This window comes from Pieris napi, chromosome 2 (genome assembly GCF_905475465.1).
Source record: "Pieris napi chromosome 2, ilPieNapi1.2, whole genome shotgun sequence".
Lineage (NCBI taxonomy): Eukaryota > Metazoa > Arthropoda > Insecta > Lepidoptera > Pieridae > Pieris > Pieris napi.
In genome coordinates this window covers 10193252-10219345 of record NC_062235.1, presented here as the reverse complement: position 1 = coordinate 10219345, position 26094 = coordinate 10193252, and positions in this window count along the sequence as shown.

The following is a 26094-nucleotide window of genomic DNA, read 5'->3' as shown; positions in this document are numbered from 1 at the left end:
TCACGGAGCCAATCCAATCTTTCCTTTTCCCGCTGAAACTGTAAAATTTTCTAAATAATGACTTTTGAAAAGATTGAAAATTACGTTATTGGCTGTCGAGTCGAAAAACGATTTTTTAAATTCATCTTTACAAACGTAATAATAAATATTTCCATAAATAATATTTAAAGATATTTAACTGAAGGTCAAAAAGGGCACATAAATTAATAGGTGCCAATATTCACTTGTATTAGTGGTAGTATAGTAGTAATTTATTATCTAATTTGATATGGTTAAGAAATAAAAATACGTTTATATACAGTAAAAACTCTTTATGCCTTTGATTTTTCTCGTAGTTGCAATATGAATGTAGTTTTGAGTACTTTGCTGTTTGAGTTTTATCCTATCATTGAATCAACGACCTAGTTTTCCCTTATTTGCTGGTGTAGTCGAGGTTTGAAGTGGCTAAAGTTGTCTGTAAAACGTAGTTTTAAAACTCAGTACAATACTTTCCATAATTATTTTCTTTGCTTCGTTATAATAGTATCAAAGATATATTTTTGTTATATAACATTTCGCTTGTATCGCTCGCTCGTTAGGTCTATAGATATATAGAAGGATGTAATTCCGTAGACTTCCAATTTCTTATTCTATAGGCATAATATGGTCACAGAGACAAATAAGACATGTAATTATTTGTCATTATTATGTCATACATTGTGTAAAACAGTATGCATAATAGTATTTGTATTGTAAAAATAAGTAGCAGTGTTGGCCTAGTGGCTTCAGCGTGGACTTCGATCCCCGAATGTGTACCAATGGACATTTTGTCTATGTGCGCATTTAACATTCACTCAAACGGTGAAGGAAAACATCCTGTGGAAACCGGCTTACCTTAGACCCAAAATTTCGACGGCGTGTGTCAGGCACAGGAGGCTGATCACGTTCTTCGTTTACAGTGTGAATTATCTATGGTTGACACTTGACAGCTACCATAGAACAACAAAAGTCTGTGGAGGTTATGACCACAGGTAATACGTATAATAAAATCATTGTCTGTTATTAAAAATCAACTTAGTAGGTAACCAAAGAATATAAACCACATTTCCCTTAAGAATATCTTTATGTAACATTATAATATTCTCGGGAAGTGGACTCTAAAGTATACATTTCCACTGAAGAGCTGTTCCATGTTACGAAGTCTATACATTAGCTAATGAAGGCGCTTTGTGCTATGATCGAAGATTGGAGCATTAATTAAATGAATGCGATCAAAAGAAATTTCATTCACTTTGAATTTAGCTACTAATTTAAAATTATGGTTTGGCCAGTACTTTCTTAATTTTATACATAACCTATAATTACAGAACTATTTGTGATTGCCAATCTATTTATTTAAAATATAAAAGATTTATAAAAGTTCTCATATTCTGCTACACATAATGGCGTGCAAATTTGTCTTAAATGAATTTTACATTTATGATGTTATATACATTATAAGTCATTTAAATTAGTTAATTCTTATATTATTTGTAGAGATAAAATATATCACATTATTAAAATATATTATTATGTTACCATATGGTCACTATAAGATTTTGTTAGGTTAGCTAATTGCGTATTAACTTAAGACAGAAGGTCTCTTAAGTACTGAATAAATAAATCGACTTTGTGTTACATGTATCTCACAACTTTTTACGCTAACGAAGAACTGAGTTGCGATACTCGGCTCTTTTACAAGTTATGTCTTTTATGGTATTTAATGTTTTCTCCTTAGAATGGTTATGTCATTTGCAATTAACGCGAAATATGACTTGACTACTTAAGACTTATTGTATCAATATAAACATAGTGAAAAATATATAAATAATATGTAATAATAAGTAATATAAAAATCGTGCTAACTAAAATGTTTGTTTATGTTCTGAAATTCCCATAGAGTAAATTCAGTATCTTCACATATGAATGAATATAAAGGTTGTTTTTTTTATAGAACAGGGGGCAAATCTATTGATGAGTCAAGTATACTTGATGTTAAGTGATTGAATTACAGAGGTGTTTTTATACTTATACTTAAATTGAATTTGACATTAATATTTACAAACTCGAAATAATTTTTTTAATACGGGTTGGTGGCTTACCTTCTGTTAAGTAACATAGCTTATACTTTGAATAGATTAACCTTAAATATCATGAATACCATTGAACTACTAAGACGAAGAAAGAGTATGACCATGGTGCAATAAAATTCTTAAGCCGAAATTGCATTACTTTTGAATTAATATCATTAAAAAAATTACATTATATCGGTTAAAGAAAACACTTTTTTACCAGATTCAAGTTATGAATTATAAACTATATATAACCATATAAACTTATAATACATAATTTCAATCCGGTAAAAAAGTGTTTTCTTTAAATGTGTAAAAGTTATGTTATTAAAAGACAATACTATTGTATCGATTGCCAATTACCTTTACGAAGAGATTAACTCATGTACGACCAGCAACTTAGTAGCTTCGTTATATAAAATTAAAATAAATAAGACTTTACGACGCTCCTACTTTACTTTTACATAAATTCAACAAATAATTCGTTGGCTATAATAAAATACATCCTTTATCTCGATCTCAATAATTGCACAGAATAAACCGAGATACAAAGCAAGTTCTCTTAAAGAACTACATTTTTACTCGAGATTCGTTTTACTTGTAAAAGGAACTTGATTATACGGGTCTCAGAAAATATACTTTAAAATAGACACGTTTCACGATACTATAAAATTGTAGATAATGATGATATTTTCACTATTTCACGAGAAATATATAAGATTTTAGTTCGGTGATCTAATATAAAGTAACTGGTAAAGTTATTTTCAGTAGTATCATTATAGTAATAACTTATTATATATATTCTTGACGTCCAGAATTTCACGGGTATTTCATTTACAAAACAAATCAATCGAAGACGACCTACTACGTCAACTGTCAAATCCCCCATGTGACATAAGCAGACGTAGCAAGCACGCAAAATTCTCTAAGAATAAATAGTTATTACTAAGTATGTAATATCAACATTAATATTACGATTTAAAGCATTAAATGTGTCTAACCTCCTGATAATCCACGAATTCGGAGAACGGACGGAGAATGTTTCTTCATTTGGTAGTGCCAAATTTACTATTTAATTTATTTTTATATTTCGTAGCTAATACCGGTAGCTATAGCTGCCTCACCTAGTATTTTCTGAATAATCTAGAAAACTTTTGCAATATAATATTACATACATTAAGAGATGGGAGGATGACGTTAAGAAAATAGCGGGTTCAACATGGACTCGCACTGCAAAAATGAGAAAAGACTGGAGAGCTTTAGAGGAGGCCTTTAAAAAATCAAAATCAAAATCAAAATACGTTTATTCAATTTAGATGCTTCTTAGAGCATGCTTATGAATGTCAACAACGTTTACAAAATTCACGAAAGAGCAGGACTACGCCATCCGTTCGCAAAATTACCAGGAGGCCTTGTTCTGAGAAGAACGGGCAAGAAACTCAGCAAGTTTTGCCCTCCCTTTACATTACAATTATTCAAAGGAAAATGTCATAAACCACAACGTCATTAAAGTTACATACTTTGTCGGAAGACAAGTTGTAACCGAACTACCGTTTGCCGATAATCAATAGATAGTAAAATTGTTAGTATATTAGTTAAACTCTAGTTAATAGTCATAATGTGTTTTTTAGTAGTAAATAAATTAATTTTAGGCACACGAAACTACTCTGTGTAAAACTTGTTACCAACAATAAAGGCTTTTTATTTTATTTTATTTTTGTATGTAACATAATGTTCGCACGACATTTAATACTTGGACTCGGATTTCTCTTCGAAATTTCCTACCATGTTTTGCAATTAGTCAGACGAGGAATTAAACTTAGTAATCCCTTATAATTCGTCCGTTTTAAAGTTTTAACTTTACTGTTAAGCTGCATGGTCGTATATAACAAGGCGTTAACGAGGAGCTCATAAAGCTCGGCATAGCACCAAAGGTTTACGATAGTCGACCCGAGTGATAAGGTACTATGTAGTTTGGAGTTTAACTTATAGTTTGTCTACAACACATATTGCGCTCAATGTGGGTCGCATGGCCGTCTCAAGTTCCCTTTTACCTTGATTGTACAAGTTATAATGATTTATTTGAGTGCAAAAAGGATCAATAATAAACAACAATAATAATCCACTACAATCCTTTATGGATGGCCTTAGACAGCTTCTGTTTTTTTAATCATTTTTATTACATAGAAAGCTATCGATTTCATTCGAGATGTGCCGGTTTCCTCGTGATATTTTCCTTCACTGTACGAACGAACTGAACGATTCAACAAAACAAACAAACAAAAATCATTTATTCATGTAGGTAACACAATGTACACTTATGAACGTCAAAAAAAAAGAAATATACATAAAATGCTTCTAATTTTACATTTACTGCCAGTTCTCAAATCAAGGGCGTAGAGCGGAAGAGAAGAACTGGTAATAAACTCTCCGCCACTCTTTTTAATCGCCAAGTTTTTGTTTTATACACATATGTAAGGAGCTGCAACCATTACACCATGTTCCACATGACATCTTAAGTAATAAATAATAATAAAATAAATTAAAAACAGAGATTTCTCCTCTATTAGCAGGAGGCATGGTGAAATAGGAGCACTCACTTACATTGTCGTGGGAACAACACGCAAATACATTGTCGAAACAACAAACATCACCGCATACACGAATTCAAGTACGACCAGTCACCACAAGTAGCACCCGTTTACATGTATGACGCATGGCCAGCCATCGGCCCCCTCGGTGCCCAGCCAGCGATCGAACCTAGGACCTCAGATATGAGTCTCACACACTGATGCCACTAGGCCAACACTGCTGTCAAAAGCAGGTACACGAAAAGTTACATTAACGTTTGTTACATACTTAGTAAAGATTTGAATAAGTGCACCCATCAAATCGGTTTATGTGTGCACCATATTATGTATGTTTTTCTTATTGGACAGAGAGCAAACGAGTAGGTCGCATGGACACCTAAAATTTCAGAAGACTTCCAAGACAATGTTTAAGGCAAACGCTCTGTTACGTGTAGTTTCTTATATTAATAATTATAATTATTTTTAATAAATACTGGGCCGAGTGTGAAATCTTCTTTATTACTTATGACTTATTTAATTACAAATATGTAGGAACTTACGTTAGATCGCCAAAAGTGTTACTTTTCAGAAATTAATAATTTCTATAACTTTTATATGAAAAAAAAACAAAATATTTGATATGTAAACAGTTTAATGATTATAACGTACTTTCGTACACTTAAAACATATTGTGCACATGAATGAAAAATTATATTTGATTTTGAATCGTATCAGATCACGAAAGAGATTCCGCAAAGCCGTTAGTGTAACTTTCTTCTAACAAAATCATTAGTACGATTGTTTAAACAGATGACTTTTTTGATACTAGCAAAACCCTTCAGATAGTTTTAAAAAAACACTTTAAACCCATTGTTTTTTTAATATTTTCAAGTAATTGTCTATCACAATAGCAGCCCGTTAAAGCTTAAACAACTAGACAGCAGTTCGCAATTTCACTTTTCAGCATGAGCCGCCCTTTATTGACCAAATCGCCATTATCACTAGTTAGTATAGCAAACATTTGCACCCTTGTTCCGAGCTATCAAACAAGAATACCCTGTAAATGTTAAGGAATTATGAACACTATTCGATGTGCACTAGAGGAAATACTCGCGTGAAAAGCGTTTCAACAAAGATTGCGTGTTTAAAATGCATAAAACATAGTTTAGTAATGAAAGGTTATTGTTTTATATTGTTCCCCGCCCAGTTATGTGACAGTGGGCGGAATGGAACAGTTTTTGCTATACCCTCGCGCGCAATTTAGATTTTTATTGCGATTAATTGAAACAATTCATTATCTTATTTTTTAAACTATTGGTGTTGAATATTATTACACCAGCGTTGCTTTAGTATGAGAAAATTATGTGTTTAGATAATAAATTATGTTATGAAGGCATATAGAGTGTTGTTGTAGAGGGGAGACAGACAGACTACATATGATAAAGTTTTTTAAAAATTCACTTACACGGAATACTTTGTTTTCAGTATTACTTAAACGTTCCTACCCTATTTTTGTATACCTAGGAAGAAATTGCCTTCTATACTCTGCACAAAATGAAAAATTCGTAAATAAAAGCATCTATTATCTGTATAATGCAATTTTTTTGTATTGTTATTCTTATTCTGAACTGAGAGTCTAGATTATATTGGACATCAAAGATTTGTTAAATTTTTATTAAATTATTATCATCGCTTGCTTTATATAACTTATAACAATTTAAAACTTGTATCGTAATAATTATAAATTAAGACCATGTAACAAGCTACAAAGATGTAAGGAAGATATCAAATAGCCACTTCTTCCTTGCGTCTTTATCCTACTGTGTAACATTATTGCTTAGCTTATAAGCTTTAAACACAAACACCACTTTGAATAAAAAACAAAAACAAAAGCTGTAGTAGAAAAAAATTTAGTTTGACTTACTACTTAAAATTATCCAGTTAATTGAGCTGAAAGAAACTTTTTATAATATCCTTTTTAACTATTTAATTTGATTAAAATCAATTCTATTAAACATCTATTGTAGTCCCTGTAGAACAATGCCTGAATTTAGCAGTCAGATTACTTAAATTTAAACTACAAGCTACAAATGTTCTGTGGTATTAACTTTTTCATAGCTCGAACAGTTGAACAGAACAATTCCCAGTGTTTCGTTAAAATTTCAATGCGGTTATCAGAACTATTGTACAAAAGGAACATTTACAGTGAAATAGTAGTTTCAAAGGCGCACGAGTCAACCAGACATTCCAGCATATCACGTTAGCACTCCATAAAACAGCTAAATATATAGCAAACATTTGCATAGTAACCGTACGTCAAGCGAGGAATGTGCCCTATCTGTTGTGTCGCCACTTTGAATTATTATTTCATGGGTATTTTTATTAGAAAGACGCGTTTGCAGGGAAATAAACAGAGCTATTGACATATCGCGTTTGTTGTTAGTCGCTGCCTTTTACCACGAAAACAAAACTTCAGCGATACAATCGCAATTTTGACTTTCATTGACGATCAGTCAAACAGCAGAGACTTTAAATACCTACGAAAGATTGTATAGTCAGCGAATAAAGCGTAGTGATCGCTCGTCGAAATACATTTTGCCTCGAGGTACGGAGGTGATGTAGCGTGTTCAAATCGCGTGATTTGTGCGGTACGGTAACGCGCGTGACGTTCAACTTTACCCTACCATTGGGGGGTCAGCTGCCCCCTGCATACCACCAGCTATAGTAACATGACCGACCCCATTTCACGTTGATACGACCACTTTTTTACGTAGTTTAAAAATTCTTGTATAAAATAACGTAATAAATGTCCTCTGTTAAGTTGCTGTTATTTTTTGAAAAGGTATTGGTAGGTAACTGCACTTTCATTATCTTTTCTTTTCCTGTTATTGTTGAATTTATAAGACTAATAATCAAGATATTATTAGTTTTATTTTAAACACAATTTTATATGTAAACGTTTTCAAGATATACGATGTAATATTACTTATGCTTTAATTTGACATTGACAGCGATTGAAATCTGTTAAAAAATAAAATAAAAATACGTTTATTTCGGAACATAAGATACACGTATCACTTATTCCACGTCATTAAATTTGAATAGGTAGACATCCTTACTCATCGGCAATGAAGTATGGTATATATTTTATTGAAAACAGATAAATAATTACGGATATAAGACCTAACAACTAAAACTAGTAAGTAATAACTAACTGTAGATATATAATCGTTTGGGATATAGAACAATACTTTCCAAAGTAGGTACCCTAAGCCATCAGAATTAAAATATGAAAAATTCCCGACTTGGTCTAACAATTGCTTAATCACACTAACGTTATTACGACAAAACGAGATTTTCGACACTTTTTCCTCTCATAACGACGCCAATTCAGCCTCAGTAAATGAAATGTATTAAAAACCGTCACATCAGAGTCGCTGACGTAAGCTTAAAAAGGGCTCTGGGACAACACTTAATCTGAAGCTTACAAGAAAATTCAGGACGTAATGATCTTTTTTAAAGGGAAATCTTTTTGCCGATTTCGCATTTTTACACGTCAATTATTAGATTTTTGTGAATGACATTGAAATACGAATGAGTGAAAGGAACGGATAGGTATTGTGTTTGTGATTGATATCTTGATTAAAATCTTCAAATATACTAAATGGTTGATATTGTTGATAAATAGATACTTAGAAGCAATTACAATAAAAATAGGGATATAAAAAGTGTGGTGGAGAGTTAGGTCCGTCTTACGCCAATGATTAGAGAAATGGGCGTCAAACGAATAAAATTTAAATATTTTTATATAATTTAACCAGTTCTTTTTCTACTAAAATACGTGTATTATCTTTTATGACAAAAGAAATGATTAATGTATTTGAACTTTTTTGTAAAATTAAATTAAATTACATACCAAATTAAATCTCTGTACAAATCTTCAAAACATACTGAAACGACAATTTCAATACGCCGGACGCTGAAAATGCCTCACTATTTGCCGCCTCTTTCGAAAACGAAGGTGGTAAGTGGGGAAAAAAAGTTTATCGTTATGGATTTAACGGCTACAATATCAAATTCAATTTCATATGTAAGTTGTTATAATTATTTTTATTCTACCATTACGGAAAAATATGACGACCATCAGACTGAAGTCATTCATCATTCATCTCAAACTCCCAATTGCCAAATGAAAAGTAGAAATATTTGAAATTGGAATAAAAACTAACCCAATATTGACAGAGAGCTGAGTAGGGCAAACGTTATTCATAAAATAGGTCATTTTATATAAATCTTCCATAAAAATCTCGCGCAAATCCAACGCGAATGAAGTTATTTGAAACCCTTTCGAGGGTAAAGCAAATGAAACTGGTCAGCACTGGTCGAGTGTTTTCACAATACTTGAAACTGCGCGATTTGAGTAAGATTTTATTTTACTTTATCAAATGTTTTCATAGTAATATTTGCATTTTACGTTGAAATTTTTAACCTAACAGATTTTTAAGACTATAATGGTCTTTGATAAAAAGCATTGTAGTAAATAGCTTTGTACTAAAAAGTAATTATTCAGGAATGTTTTTACCGCTGTGAAGATCCTACATACACAGTTACATTAACAGCCCTGCGATTCTGTAACTCACTTTTCGAACTCACACAGCGGTTTTCGCATCGGCGATCGCTCTCAAATCAGTCGTGAAGCAGTCATTTTATAATTTGGCATTCTGAAAAGGTGGGAGCTTGTAGTTTATTGTTTATAATACATCCTTTTCATTTATGATCAATGTCTAATAGTGGTACTGGTCGAACTTGAATTCGAGTATGCAGTGATGTTAGTTATTTCGACTATGTATTTGCGTGTTGTTTCCACGTGAATGTAAGTGCGTGCTCCTATTTCACCATTCCTACTGCTGATAGAGGACAAATCTTTGTTTTTCATTTTTATTATTATTAATTAACTATTAATTACTTAAGAACATGGTGTGATGGTTGCAGCTCCTTACAAACATTGTGTAAAAAACTTGGCGATTAAAAAGAGTGGCGAAGAGCTTATTGCCAGTTCTTCTCGTCCGTTCTACGCCCTTGATTTGAGAACTGGCATTAAATGTAAAATTAGAAGCACTTAGCATTAATTATGTATTTTTTATTGACGTTCATAAGTGTACATTATGTTACTAAATTAATAAATGATTATGACTTAACTTGACAATATATCAAATGAAAACTTCCTTAACGAAACTATTTAATAAATTTTATTTGAAACATACGAAATTGTGCGACAGTTTTAACGACTAGTGCCTTATAATGCTGCTGAAATTTAAAAACTTTACTACGAAACTGAATTTCCTAGTCGAAGTTACTTATATCCGGACTCGGAAGTCATGTGATTGGCTTTACGCCAAGTGAAGTTTTTAGCGTTCCGTTAGTAGAGAACTCGCAAAACGATACACTTATGGCATGCCATCGATATCCTGTCACAGGCATTTTGCAGCAAGTAGTTTTCAGATATTCCACGTTCAAATATGCTAAGTATTGAATAGTTGATTGAAGTCGTATGGAATATTAATTAGTCGGTTTAAAATTAGAACAAGTTATTAAGTTTGTAATTAGAAAAACTTGAACATGAATAATTCTGAATTGTGTTCATTTATTTTTCGAATGTTGTCGAATGACAAAATATATCGAACCTAGTGCTAAAAGTGAACTACTGTACCTTTAAAAAGTAATGATAGATGCAACCTATTAACTTTGCGCAAGTTATGTACATATAATGTAGTAGTTTTATACTACCAATTAGGGACTAATATTGGATAATTTAAAAAATGTATTCGATCCTATCGATTAAGATTTTACTAAAGACTGAAATATTTAGGATTATTTTTCCGACCCTAATGTCGGCCAATAGAATTGCACCATTCGACGTCACGTGGTACAACCTACATGGTATTATACTGAAAATTTTTTGTGAAAATTTTCTCTGGTCGTTGCTTCAAGAAAAGTATTAAGTAGTTGTTTTATTCATTATGAAATTCTTATTTGTTAACTGTACATTTCGTCTCATGGTGCAATTCTATTGGCCGACATTTGGGTCGGAAAAATAATCCCCCGAATACCACTCGAGCTTCAAAATTATCTGGTATTTCCCTCAAGGTTCGTTGCAAACAATTAATATAGTCGTCATGACGACTATAGTCGTCATGACATACGGGAAATACCCGATAATTTTGAAGCTCTTGTGGTATTACATATGAATATTTTTTAATTTATTTTATACGGAATACCCCACTCTCAATCACTATTACGCTTGACTGAATTTTTTTATTTCATTTCATACTTTTAAATTACTGCACTCGACTATGAGTCGGAGACACAAAATTATTCCTCCTTATTTCGCTAAGAGGTTTAGCTCAAATTGCCTGGCACGGGACCTTCTAATAATAAAGTAGAGGGATTTCGTTTATATACTATTTACTACTTATACATTTTAATGTTTTGTTTTTTAGAGTAGATAAAAAAAACAACTTGGTAACTTCTAGTAATAGTAATCCCTAATCCATAAAAAACAACAAACTACGTGGTAACTTCTAGTAATAGTTATCCCAGAATAAAGATCAGTAGACGCATTATGATAGCAATTTGCTGCTACTTTATCGTCAAAGTTTCATCAAAAATGGTTCAGGTTTTATATAAAGGTTTTGTAGAATAGGTATGTAATTTGATGGGGTAAGTTAAGTCTGTACCGCCTCTTTGGCCTAGTGGTTAGCATTTTCGATAGTTCAATAGCGTAGTGATGTAAAAAAATACGCTATTTCGATTTATTTATTTCAATAGTTTCCTTAGTTTGGGATTTGGCGATAAGCATCTTTGCCTCGGATGAGCACGAAAAACTGTCACGTGTGGGGAACAATTTCAGAAGCAATTGTGCATAGACAATTACCAATTCTAAAAAAACACGTATGACGTAATACATATCCTATTTACATTACTTTCAATGTAACTGGGTTGAACACATCCTGGAAACGCGTCGGTTATTTTCATTACCACATTCATGAGGTTTTTATTATGTCCATCGTTTGTCAGCAGGAGACATAGGCCTACGTTAATTTGACAAGGGACCAGTGACCTACTTACGAGATTACTTGTATTACTTGTCCTATTAGTTTTTATTGATTGACGCCACTTTTTTCATGTTATTGATTATATAAAGAACTTAATTGTCGAAATCGTGCTTACAACCCATTTTATTTACTAACCTTGGTCTTTGGTATATTGCCAGATACACAGATAAAAGATTTTAAAATCACTTTCTAGCAGGCTGGCATTACTTCCACAAATCTACTTTTAATGTGCGTGTTTATTACATGAGAGATCCTGATCATGGAGAAGACTCGTATGCAGCTTTATGATATTCAAAATAAATTACAATTAAGTTAAATGTAATTAAAATCAGTCTTGATAATAAATAAAAAATGCCACCGACATTTTAAGTCCAAACAATTGAGCACGGAAAAAAAACTAACAGTTTTTTTGAATACAGCTCTTCAATAGCCAATACGCTTCAGTTAGAAACTTGAAATTTAATTGGCCTGCTCTGAATCGGAAAGCACAAAATTTTCCACGAGTACCTATTATTCCAATTCGGATTTCCGTCTGGCAAAAAATTTACAGTTCCCAATAGATTTTAAAATGTCAACTTTGCATTTTTAACGGTGAAACACAATTTCATCCCTTTCTACGGTCAACGCACGATCGACCAAAACCCAAAAAGTATTATGTTGTTCAGGCGATTTAATTCAATATTATATTTCAACTTCCGTACAAAATAATTGTATTAACTAATCAAAAGTTTAAATAGACTTTTTATATCATTAAACGATTTCAAAGTTCAGTAGGTACCTATATAATTCTCATTCTAAAAGCGAACCCGGCTGTGCACCAAAAAATAGCATCGCCTAACTTGAAGCGACGTCAAGTGCTTTGAAGTAACGAAACCAAATTAGCAAGACACTCGATTCTATGAAAATTTTCTCACTTAATAGGCGTAGAGTAGAGGAGCGGGCACCGAACGGGGGTCCAGTTACATTAGCCCGAATGTTCAGAGAGCGAATGCGATTTTATGATCCGTGAATATCGCGCAGGCATTTCTAGATGTTCGTATACCGTTTTTATTGTTATGTAAATGGGAATTTCCCGTTAGTTGGATTTTCAAAAGGGACGATTAGGACGTCTGCTTTCGAAGGTTATGCACAATGGCACCCTATTTGTAAGATGCGGTGCAGCTATCAAGGGTGTCTGAATTTTAAGGTATGGAAACGACTTGAGTTTGTTGATATTGAGTTATAGACCCTTGGACGATTGGTTTTCACCGCAGTGTGAAAACGTGGGGTGGACGTGCTGAAAATATTGATTTATTGTGAAAGTATTCAGATTTTCTATCCTATTATAAACGTTTGAAAGGTTTCCAATTCAAATTTATAAGCATTTTTGACGGAAGATTGGAATATGTCGTTTTGATTTTTATGTAAGTTTTCTCTAACAGCTTTATTTTGGGAACAACGTATGTTATGCGAGTTTTGTCAAAGAATGATACATGAGAAAATTTCTGTTACATCGACCATTATTTTAGGTATTCTGATATCTACAGTACATACTCAAAACAATTGTTACACCAGGAATCAAACTAGCCCTAGGTAATAGGCCATTGGTACAACACAACGGCAACACATCCAGATGAAAACATTTGTAAAACAATGTATACTAAGTTCAAAATTAGGTCAATATAAATTATATCGTTTGTTACCAATTATAATTTTGAATAATTACGAACAATTGATGAATGAATGAGCAAACGATTTTCGTAAGCGAAACGATTTTAATAAGCTCGGATATTATCTACATAATTAATGTTTTAACAACGCAACTACTTTCCGTAATACCGTACTGCTTGTATTACTTCTAACAGGTACTTGTTTTATTAACTTTGTCCTTCATGTATACTAAAGAAAAAATTTATTTTTTGAGTTAAACAGGCTCTGTATACTAATAGACCGATTTGAAAAAAAAACACCATTAGAATTCTACATTATTTCTTTCATTTGTCTTCAGTCACCGTGACCACGCACGCTGTAAAAATAGTTAACTAAAACCTAACAAAATACCTAACCTAAACCTAAAATAAATAAAATTAATATTATTAAAGGCTACTCTCTCATAAGTTAGCTTGTACGTCGCAATAAACATTACTCTGACGTCATTTCCGTGTCGTCATATAAAGCCGTCAGTGAACGGCGGAATTTCATTAAGCAAGGTGTAGACTCTAACAAGTTTGTACCCGTCATATAACACACCGTTTATTTTCCTGTGATCAACATTGTTTATGTTGGATCAATTTAGGCATATTCGTGTACTTTTGATGTTTATTAGGATCGTAGGGATTAGGGTCTAAATTGGGAATGGATGGATGCATAGACATTGAAAGCCCGTTAAATTGCCAGACTTGTAAGTTCGTCGTCGTGGCAGGGAATGTTAGTGTTTAATAGTCTTAAGTGTAATGAAAATAGTATAACGTCACTAGTGTCCATATCCTAATACATATCTCAAGTACCAATCTTTTCTTGAGTGCAAATATGTCAAACTTTATGCCGAAAAAAGTGCTTACTATAGTGATGTTTTTACGCGTCGAATAGTTTGATTTTTTCTGAAAGCATTTAAATAAAACATTTTATGTACTCTTCTAAAGGTTTAAATAATAAAAGTTTGTTAGCATACCCATAGTAAGCTTATATATACGGCGTAAGGGGTCGAGAACTAGCTCTTAGTACAAATTCCATATGGGCTTGACACCTGTAATACCACGTTATATGTCAAATATACTTTTTTGACATACACAAGTCATACTCATTAAGACTCTGAATATTACCCTAAGTAAGGTACCATTGAGTTTTGCAATATTATTTTTATTTAATCTATTTTCATATAAAGTTTAATATGTGTAAAACATGAATCATAATAATAATGTTAATTTACATACGTTGTGGCTAGACCGTAATTGCTATTGTTCCCATATTGCGTCGTATTAGGCGTGATTAAATAAATGATAATGTAACTTGATGAAACCCTCTTAAATTGACTTACCTATTATATATTTTGTTATTAAGCAGTTGTACGGAATAATAAAATTACCTTCAGGTGAGTTAAATGTCGAGGATGAATCTAAAAATTTAAACATTCTAATTTATAATATTTAACAGTCTAATTTATTGCCCATTGTACTTGCATCTTGAATTCCTGACAGCAAATTTCTTTTGCGTCTTGCTATACCAATCTACTACTAAAACAAGATATATTTTTTTTTATACAAATTAATTTTATCCTGCTATGACACAATATTTCTAATGTTTTGTTTTATGCACGTAAAAACAATGGTACAACAATTTCTTGGTAATGACCCCACATTTCTTATAGGCAAGTGGGTGATTAGCCTGCTGTGCCTTGCGCATACCGCACATTGATCAGAAATATGTTTTGCCTAACAACGTAACTACCCTGTGCGCGTTGCACAAAGCGTATATCGCACAAACCTACTAGTATATAATTATTCAATTCAAAATTACGTTAATTTAATTTTAACTCGACTCTCAATAAAACGTCATTATGAATCTCCATTTCAGGTACGGTAACTTTGAAGTGAGTACTCAGCAAATTACCAGCCACATTCGCCTGCGGTTCCAATACATTTTAGAGGTATTGGTCAAAAGCGCGTAGCATATGCGTGAATAAATAATGGAGTACTCGCTTCGAATACTCAAAACTGATTTCATGAAACAAGTTGTACGTTAATTATAGTAATTTCATTCGTACGGGTAAAGGCTTTGTATGCTAATTAATTTAAAAATATGGGAGAAGTGTGGAAACAAATAGTCTGCTCCAGATGCTTTCTAGCAGGTCCCGACGCTCATACATAAGTTACCGACCGATGACATCCGTGAAAGCACCTCCCAACTTGCCTAGAGTTACGACTGCCCAGTATTTAATAAAAGAGCTTACTTCTCTCTCCAAGACAACGCATTCACTTCATGGGCCACGGTACCCCCTTATTTTAATGTATAAAATTCACAATACAGTTTGACGATTCAAGCAATATTAGCTAAGTGATTAGGTGTGATATTCGCAACCTAGAGTCACGCGTTTCAATACTGGATATGCACTGATGATTTACGTTTCTATGTGATACTTAATCAAATGTTCTTGCTTGTATAGGAAACCCTAAAAAATACGTGAAGGTAGACTTACCTACTAAATTATTAACAGAACTGACGCCAAACAACTAGAACAACATTTTCATATGCGTCGCATATTTACATTTAACTTTATTAAATATTATGTAAATCGCTGTGAAATATTATAAATGATTTAAAATACCATCGCTTGTCACATCAATAAAGAGACATCAATAAATTTACGTCACGGTAATGGAGGAAAAATTCAATAAAATTTTATGAGTCAGTATAATAGTTTTCACATTGATGCAGCGTAAAGTCGCTTTTCATGAATCCAATTAATCTTGATATAACGTTTCGGGAAACTTTATAGCACACATTTTTGGAAATTGATTGTATTTATTTCATAGAATTGTCAATTTTAATTCACTATTTAAATTTAATAGCAGATTTCTTTTTACTTACATTACATAATAATTGGCTGGTGTGTTAAATGGAAATAGATGACCAGTGCCTACACCTGGGTTGGTAACCTACAATATTAATCCTGGGATTCTAGGGTATGCGACAAACTCTTCATACAACACAGCCTTTTAGCTAATATAGATAATGAACGGAATCTGTAATTAAAACAATAGTAATGCCACTTTTTCAATTTGTTTTCCTCCATTTTTGTTTTACTCTTTTGTTTATGTGCTGCGTATTATAATTCTTCTTCTTTTGGTGCCTCTCCACAGGAGGTACTGGAGGATGGCCATCAGTCACGTGAAACGTGTCTTGTCCTGTGTCAGAGGCAGCAACTCTTCTGCAGCCGCTACACCCCTAACCTAACGTTACGAAGCCAGACTTTTTCCTTCTACCAACACGCTGTTTTCTCTGGATTTTACCCATTATAATATTATATTATAATTAAATGAAGGAGGTGGTAGCGGTCACGACGCAACACGTGACCCAGATTTGCATCATTATGGTTAAGCGTTTTTGTGCCGATAATAATTATTTTTAATAAAAAAATATTGAATATCTGATATTAATATTTTGTCTGTGTTATTTTCTATATTTTATATATATGGTCCTCAAAATTTGTATAAAATTTCTCCTAATACCAGCATTGTTTTGTTTCAACTGCTTAATGCAAATAATGTAGTTAACATTGTCTCCTTTCAGATTATATTCAAATTCTCCAAAACTTTTTAATGAAAAGCAGATTCAAAGTAGAATCTCATGTATAGCGACAGCTTACGTCAAATGAAATCGAGCCTGTCGAGTTGTATTTGAATAATTCAACAAGAAAGTTATCGTCGCCTTAATTTTTTAAGTACGTATTCCTGAGAGCATTTAGGAATTGAAACATTGATCGAATAACTTAAGTAATATTTATTTATTTATTACGGAAATACAATCATTATCTTTACAGACTATGGCAATACGATAAAGTCGAGAAATATAAAATAAAATATTGTTTACACTGGCCATATATGCAGGAGATATTGCATTACACTAGTATGTGCGTAGGCACAAATGCACTCTTCATTTATTACTGTTATAGCCTTATAGTCATTGTCCAATATCCATGCATCGGGCAGCCTCATTCCCTATAACCATGGCGTATAGGCTGGAGCTTTTTTTTAAATATTTATTATGCAAACGGGCAGGAGGCTCATCTGATGTTAAGTGATACCGCCACCCATGGACACTCACACTGCCAGAAGGCTCGCAAACACGCTGCCGGCCTTTTAAGAATCTCTTTTCTTATAGGACCCTATGTCGAATTGGTTCGGAAATACTTTAGTGGTAGAACCAAATTGTGGTGGTGCGCGGCAAAACTGCCTTATGAAACGCTCAGTTGTGGAACGACGGACATCGAGGAGATAGGGATGTACTTGGCGATAGATAGAAGTGCCGGGGAGTTTATTGCCGTTTATTGACGAGTTATTTTCGTCCTTCCAACCTAGAATTGACGACTGGTATATAGAAGCATTAAAATTTTTTGTGTCTTCTTTGTTGCTTAACTATTCACTTTGCTTGTGGTGCTTTGTGAATGTAGCGGATACCCTTTTCGTCAGTGTCATTGTATGCTGATTATATTAGTCCGATCAAAGGCAAAAGTGATTTGAGTGTCGAATTTTATTTCAAAATATTAACAACTCACTCTAGCGGCGCTTATGTCGCTGTTATTGTTTATCAGAATGCCAAATCGTAAAATGACTTCTTCACGAGTGATTTGAGAGCTGAATGCGCTATGGGAAAAGTGAGTATCAGAATCGCAAGGCAAGGTATATTGATGTGTCTTTAACAACATGTATACTTGTTTAAAATTTAAATTCAGGCGTTTAAAAGTGTTAATTTCTGAATAAAATTATAACTATAACTATAACCGTTTTTTACCATTTCAGTGAAGACTCAATGCAGGATCAAAGGTCGGAATATGTTGACATTTCCTTCATATTTTTCTACAACTTCAAACGAAATACAGGAATGAATCTTCAATCATTTTATTTTTGCCACAGCTATTTCTGATATATTGATATTTAATATTATTTAGTAACTCGCAAACTGGCAGTAGTCTAGTGTCTAAGCCTCAAAGTGTCTGATGGTTATGTTAATAGGCAATATCGACTAAAACTAATATTTTTGAAAAGGGCACACATTACATAATATAGTCCTTCTTTATAGTCTGGTGAGTGAACTGTCAAATATTTATGTTCCTGTATGTGTATGTGTGTATGTATTTGTAAATGTCGTACTCTTTGTTACTATTTTATCTTTGGTATTGTTTTGTAAGAAGCATGAGCCGTAATGGCAACTTATTTGGTCAAATAAATATTTATGAAGCCTCTGGACGCTATATATGCTTTCGTATGTTTATTTATAATATCATTGATTAATGAAGGTTCGATATCTTCTCGGGATATTATTGTAATTTTAATTTCAAGATTAGCAATAATTAGGTGCATAAATATTTTTTTTCTTGTGTATGTGTGTATATACAATTTCAATGCAATTTGGTTTAGAAAAAGCAACGCTAAGTTATTTTGTTAAGCTTATATTTTAGACATCAAACAAATACAAAAAAGAGAAAAGACTAAACGTGTCGATTGGTAAACCTCCTTTTTATCTTGCGTCTAAATAAAAAATAAAAAAATACTCATTTAGATATATCCTCTAGGATATCATTGTGTGTGCAAATAAATATTGGTATCAATTGGTTTATGGCGGCAGTGAAGTTATTTTCATTAAATTAAACCTTAAAATCCGTACAAAAGCGCAATGGAACAAAATTTAAATTCAATTTCAGAACCATAACAAGCGTTGCAACTTCTGTGCACATAAATCGACGCAACTGAAACGTAAAGCTCTTGAATGTGATTCCCGCAACCAAATGAACCATAAACTCGTCATTTTTAGCGAACAAAGTAGGAAATCCAATTAGCGAAGCTCACCGGTAGTTCTGAATGGAGCGAAACGCAGAGCTCTTCGCCGACTTTACAACTTGTGTTAAATCGCAACCGGTGATAAAACTGTTATAAATCGATTCCGCCACGTTAAAGAATTTAATGGATCGTAAAAATTAATAGGTCTCTGTCGGGAGGATGAAAGTTCCTCAGTTTATGAATTACTTGGAAACTTTATGACGCCGTCAGGGTTGACTTTTTTCTCGCGTCACGTGTTGTCGACGGATGAAATTGGATTTTTAGGTGGCGAATATTACAGTGTGAATGAGCCCTTATTGCGATTCGTGGTGGGTGGAGTAAAATTTACCTTATTGAAAATCGAAAAATTTAATACTGCTATTTAGGTATTTATACTTCGTTACCTAATACACAAAAACATACATATAATACGGACGGATTTATATATAACTAGTATATAAAAGGTACCATTATAAAGAATTACTTAGACACATTCAAGTATATAAAAATGTGTATAATATCATGATCATTGTATAAGTACAGCTCTGTCACCTGTGTAATGACGTATTTTTCTCGATACGTATCGCTCTTTCGGCTTTACAGTCTTATTAATATTTATTAAAACAAAAATCATACTATTAATGAAACGTCTGTGTGGCGTGTGTTTTAGTGATAAATCAACAAAGCCGCACTTTGCATAGCCGGCTATTAGCACAACCCACTGCTTCCGTGTCATTAAATTTGCAATACTAACAAAAACTCGTTTGTAACCACTGTGTACGCTGTTTGTACGTAGGTCGTGTCTGTTACGTAACAAAGCATTTAACCCGATAATATTGGAGGTACATAACTTTAATGTGATATATAAGTCCCATGGGACCGATACATTATTGAGTCTGACGTGCTTTCTTTAGACATGCAATTTTTATTATAGTAACTCGGGCATGAGATTCTATCTACGTGTTTTTATTTACCTACTATTTTTATTATCTATTCTTAGCTGACCAGTTTAAAAATTGAGGAATTTTGTTTTAAAATGATATGCAGTTCTACTTAAGTCAAAATGTGTCGTTATAATATTTTATCTTAGTAATTTTTTTGTTTGTAAATAATACTTTTTACTTAGAATAAGATTGTCTTGTCTCCTTATTAAATAGATTTTTATAATAATTGGTATAATGTTTTGTGTCTAAAATTAGATTATATGTGTGAATATTCATTGGCAAATTTAAAGAATTTCAACAGTATTCTTGTTGTGTTCTTTTCTTAAGCTTAATAATCCGCTACGAGAAATCAATGATAATCAATTCCTTATTGTAGATTTCATTTCTTGTATCAATATATTTTGTACCATACATTCATTGATTTACTTTTTCATAAAACAGCGCGGCCTTTGCAAAATACATTGTCAGATGAGGCTTTAAAGACTCTTTTATTCCATGAAATCAGCCGTACTGTAAACAACAATGCACATGCATCATAAATCAATTGAATAACCATTACCAAGCGAACTCCATGTAACTCGATTACTTATCGATTAATCGCTAATAATGTAATCGATTTGTGGAAAGCCTATTTGAACTCGACTGATTTATGGCAATATGGTTGGTAATGAGGAGGATTTATGCTTTGTTTTAACAGAACAGATGGCAAACGGCTCATCTGATGTTAAGTGATAGCCCATGGACACCAGAGGACTTGTGCGAGTGCGTTGCCGGCCTTTTAAAAATTGGTACGCTCTTTTCTTGACTAGTACCCTAAGTCGAATTGGTTCTGAATCGTTGTTAAACAATAAACAATGTTCATTTGTTTATTGATAATATTGAAATAATCATAGTTCAATACCTAAATGGTCGGAAATGCACTATCGAGCTTTCTGGTATTGTTAGTGCCCATGGGCGGTATCACAAAACATCAGGTTCCTGGTGTTCCTTCTGCTCTATAAAAATCTAAGGACAGCTAATTGGCTAATCCATCTGTTGTATATTACAGACTAAGTGCTTATAACATAATTATATGAGAAAGTTATGCTAAGAAGGTAGCCAGAACTCCAGCAAGATAGTTAAGATAACATAGTTATTAAAGCTATCGTGAAACATGGCTAGAATCAGTATTAAGAATATCCATAGCACAAAATCAACTGCATTATGAGCACATCCCACATACACATCTTCACGTAATAACCCTCACTTTTACACCATCACACATCACAGCCAAATTAGGTATTACTTAGTTAAATATATTGAACATTTTTTTTTAGTATTTTCCCTTTTGTAAATATAATCCATCTTTGGCTTTATTTTTAGTGTAATTGTTTGTTTATATATATATTTATAGCTGTAGGATTACGAAATAAATAAATACGCTGTACTACATTAAACACTATACAGACTATTGGCCAAAACTTCAAAGTGCATACTCACAGTTGATTGGCACAATAATCTCTTTTTGAAAGTTGAACCTTTTCAAAAGCCATCGAAAGTTCGTGCAGGGGTTGCACCTTTGAGATGCGAAATACCAACGCATTTAGCATAAAGCAAGTTATGAATGATGAAAATCAATTCGACTCAACCCCTGACGGCTCAGTTACGACCCCTGACTCCAAGCTCAGCGCACTGTTTTCGGCCTCGTTACACACGTCACAATAACTGACTGCCATCTTTATATACGTTTATTTTTCAAAAGGCTTTTCTTTGGTAATCAAATTGCTCATAGTATTGTCTTTGATTGACCTAACCTTTACACATTTAAAGAAAAAACTTTTTGACCGGATTGAAGTTTTGTATTATTATAAATTTACAACTATTTAACATAATTTTAAATTTATCCGACGTTTCGCATGCTTTACAGCGTGCGTGGTCACCGTGACCACGCACATAACTTGAATCCGGTCAAAAAGTTTTTTCTTTAAATCAAATTGCTTCTTTATTACATAATCAAAATCTACTAAATTCCTATAACATGACATATATACAATTGACGATCCCATAAAGTTACTCAAACATTATCTACGTTAAAACCATTAATTAAATAAATCATTGAATATTCGATTTCAATTCCTTTTTACGTAGAATCAATTCAAACTACTATTGAACGTTGTTACCGTTCATATAATGTTAACAAGTTACCCTTAGTATATCGAATTCCGATTTAAATGACAACTTTCAAGGAAATCACATAATGTGCATTTAAATATGCTATGGGGAAGTTAATACGCGTGACTCATGGTTTTGCGATTAAATCACAGGGGAAAATTCATAATATTCTGTTTGACGTAAGCTTGGGGCTAAATCAGTTTGCTTAATAACTCGAAAATATGGAGGAAGCTTTAATTGTTGATGTTTATCGTTTAAGGGGTCATAATATGGGGGGAATTTACGATTTATCGAATTATATATAATATGATTCAAGCTCTTTTGGCCTAATCATTAGAGTTTTCTCTCTAGTTTGCTCATTCAGCACTCGCTCATACGGTGACGCAAAATATGATCACTAACTTAAAAATCGACCATGGATGTTAGACACATTAGGCTGATCTTTATGTATATCAAAAAAATATCACGATAAAGAAAGCTGAGGAAAATACCAAGGGTAGTAGAATCACTGGAACCGTAATATTTTGCATTTAGGTGTTAAATTGTCATAAAAGCCTTTTTATATATGTGATCATATGAAAATATTAAATACATTTTTCCTATATATATTGCAAGGAATTTAATATTGATTGTCCAAAGAGGAAATGTACTAATCTTTGGAGTTAATGAAAAAAGTTTATGAATCCTTTTACGTATTTAAAACTCTAAGTCAATAAACCTTAAGTGCCCTTTATTTTCATTTAGCAAGTAGCTTTTACCACTTTTACTCTCAGTCTGAAAGCGTCAAGAAAACTTTACAATCCACTTTAGATTTTACGTCCTTTCTCGAAAACAACTGCACTTAGAAAGGATTAATAGTAACAAAACATTCTTATTTAGAGGCCGCCCTTTGTCGCCTTCGTAAGTTTTACAAACTTGTCGTGACAAAGGGAAAAAATAAATATTTCACCCGCACCCTTGTTTGTGGGAGCACGCGTCGCCTGCGCGTGTTTTCACGAAGACGGATCATCGGTGTAAACGACCAAACACGGTAAACGAGCGTTAATTAAGATATTCTTATATTATTCCGGTCTGTACATTATTTATTTTTATTAAGGTAGCCAAAAGCTTTTATAAAAATTACAAAACCTGTATACCAGATATTTACATAGTAAATTAGTAAGTAAATGCTTACGTAAAATATAATAATTAATAAGTTTAACATATCAACCCTTACGCAATGCAATCTGCAATGCCAGAAAAGGTTTATTTAAATAAAAGATGTACCAAACAAAGTTAAGGACTTACATTACATATTTTTCGAAAAACATCGAAGGGATTTTGTTCCATTTATTTATACAATATCCATTTATTAGCTATAAGCGTGATTTAAACGCCCGCTTATATTTGATACATTCCAGAAGATGGATCATGCAGACGGCCGGCGGGGGGCGAGATCGCTCGATAACGTCGCGATATGGAAAACTGTGAACACACGCGAGCCGTAACAATTGCTTTTGTTTAACATCTCCATTGAGCCAGATCTCGTAAAAGTAGGCACATTACATGACACTTATACGCGATATCGGTAGGATATGCGTTGGTATTATACAACGTAGTCAAACTTAAATGGATTGTCACAAGCTGTCAAAAAATTATCTGCTTGAAACTGAACTGGACTTAATGTAATCTAATGTAGAACTCGAATAAAGTCTATTTTTGAAGTTATACTTCTTTAGGCGCGTTATGAAAAATTGATGAGAGTGAAATTTTACAATGCGCGCGCACCGTGACACAAAATTAACAGAATGAAGTTGCCCACGGAAGATGATACGGCATTGGACATAATTTAAAAAACAACATTCGAATAATAATAGAATTTATGTTACACTTAATGTAAGAGAATAATAATAAATATTTATTTATTTAATTTTTAAAATGTAAACTGAACTTTATTGACTATAATGACTTCTTTTCCAGTCTTTGATTATTTAATTGTAATTAATTATTTGCATGCAATCAAAAACTTTTAATAATGCCAAAGAAGTATAACTTCTTACGCGCATACATAAGTACACGCACCCTTTTTTTTAACTTATTTAAGAATATATAACAGGACTATGATACAAACAATTTCTTGTGTTTATAGTATAGTAGTTTTGTTCTAGGAGTACATTGTCTTCACGTATAATTATTTAAATGTATATAAAATATTGTAAAACTATTTTAAATGAGTAAGTGTGGAGGTGCTTGCCCATTCTTCTCCACACGAAACTACCTTTTGAAAGGGGCAATTAGGATCATCTTTAAATTTTATTTGATCTTTAAAAGTGCCATTTTAGGTGGTCTTATTGAAATAAATGACTTGACTTGATTATCAATGTAAAATATTAAACTAATTAATTCCAATATTTATTTATAAGTGACAATAATATATCATAACAAATAAGCACATAACGAACCTACACCACACCGCACCTCAAACGTTGAAAGCACACACCAAAACTCACTTTTAGTACGAGCATTATTTTCTTATTAAACTCAAAAGAGGGAGCCTGTAATCGCCTTAAGCTTTTCATCATTCAGGGACAGCTGTTGCAGCGTCGCGACGTGCCTCGGGCACTTTTAATTTTGTTTTTATTAAGTCTATTGTTTACTATTAGACAAATTCTTGTAATACGATTTTTAAACGGGAAATTTATTTCTCCTTTGAAACTTCGGGTTTGTTTTGATACATTGAGCGTTCGCTCGTCTAGTATTAAAAGCAAGTCACAGAAATACATTGATATTGACTAAAGTTTTTGTCGATTTATGATTGATTTATTTGTTTTTGACGACTCATTGGTCTAGTGGTTAGTACCCCTGACTGCGAATCCATGGGTCCCGGGTTCGATCCCCGGCTGAGGCGAACATCGATGTGATGAGCATTTGGTGTTGTTCTTAGGTCTTGGGTGTCTAAATATGTATTTATATGTATATCTATCTATAATATGTATGTATATCCGTTGCCTAGTACCCATAACACAAGCTTCACCAGCTTAGCATGGGACTAGGTCAATTGGTGTGAATTGAATGAATGTCTTTAAAAAAAAAAAAAAAAATAATGCATTTATACTGATAATATTTTACAACATTTTATAAAACATGTTAGGTTATTCAAAGCTAATATCAGGATTATAAGCCTTCCGCCAAAATTATATACCTACAGTTATAATATGAAATAAATAATCAGTGGCGCTACAACATCTTTTAGGTCTTGGTCGCAGATTTCTGAAACGGTTTCATAATCATTTTTAAGGCTAATAGGCAAGTAGGTGATCAGCCTCCAGTGCCGGAAATACGCCGTTCCAGCAAATGTTGAATGCGCACATAGTAGTAGTTTCTGTAACAAACCTTTCTGTAATTAATAAAGTTTTTATTATTTATTTTATTATTATAGAAAGAAAGTCCATTCGTGCACAGCCGGAAATCGAACCTACGACCCGATGAGAGTCGCACGCTGAAGCCATTAGGCCAACACAACAATATGAAATAATATTCGATATTACTAAAAATGTTTCCAGACTATGAACCTTACCGAAATCATACAATACATAATACATGAAATATCTTTAGTTTCCTGATCCCAATTCATTTCTGTTATAAATCCATACGTTAGCAGATAAAGGGATCGACCCTATTTCACCGAGAACTATTCGTACATGTCCAAACCCTTTTACAATAATCGAATA